We start from the raw sequence: 641 nt of genomic DNA, 5'->3' as shown, positions 1-641 counted from the left end.
CCCAGGCTAGAGTGCAATGTTGTGATCATAGCTCACTGCAGCCTTGAATTCTTGGGCTCAAGCAAACCTCTTGCTTCAGCCTCTGGAGTAGCTGGGATTATAGGCACAAGTCACTGTGCCTAGCTATATAATAAATCTTGAAGGGCAAGTATGACAATTAAATTTGTATTTTGACTTACATTGTTCAATTCAGAGTTAATGTTCAATCAAAGCAAGATCTTTGGCCTTCTCAGGAAGGGGCAAAACTAGGACTTAAAACTAGGCCTGTCTGGCTCCCCCAATTTTTTCTGTCTCTACTATGCAACTGAAGGCAGGATGTATCCAATGAGTGATAGAATTACAGGATTTTTATTTTTATTTATTTATTTATTTAGATACAGAATCTCACTTTGTTGCCCCTGGTTGAGTGCTATGGTGTCATAACTCACAGTAACCTCAAACTCTTGGGCTTGAGAGATCCTTATGCCTCAGTCTCCTAAATAGCTGGGACTACAGGCCCCCGCCAACCACCTGGCTAGTTTATTTAGAGACAGGGTCTTGCTCAGGCTCGTCTCGAACTCCTGAGCTCAAGCATTCTGCTCTCCTCAGCCTCCCAGAGTGCTGGGATTACAGGTATGAGCCACCATACCTGGCCAAATTAT

Source organism: Otolemur garnettii, unplaced genomic scaffold (genome assembly GCF_000181295.1).
Source record: "Otolemur garnettii isolate 467f Iridium unplaced genomic scaffold, OtoGar3 scaffold00066, whole genome shotgun sequence".
NCBI lineage: Eukaryota > Metazoa > Chordata > Mammalia > Primates > Galagidae > Otolemur > Otolemur garnettii.
Note: the sequence above shows the minus strand (reverse complement) of the source record.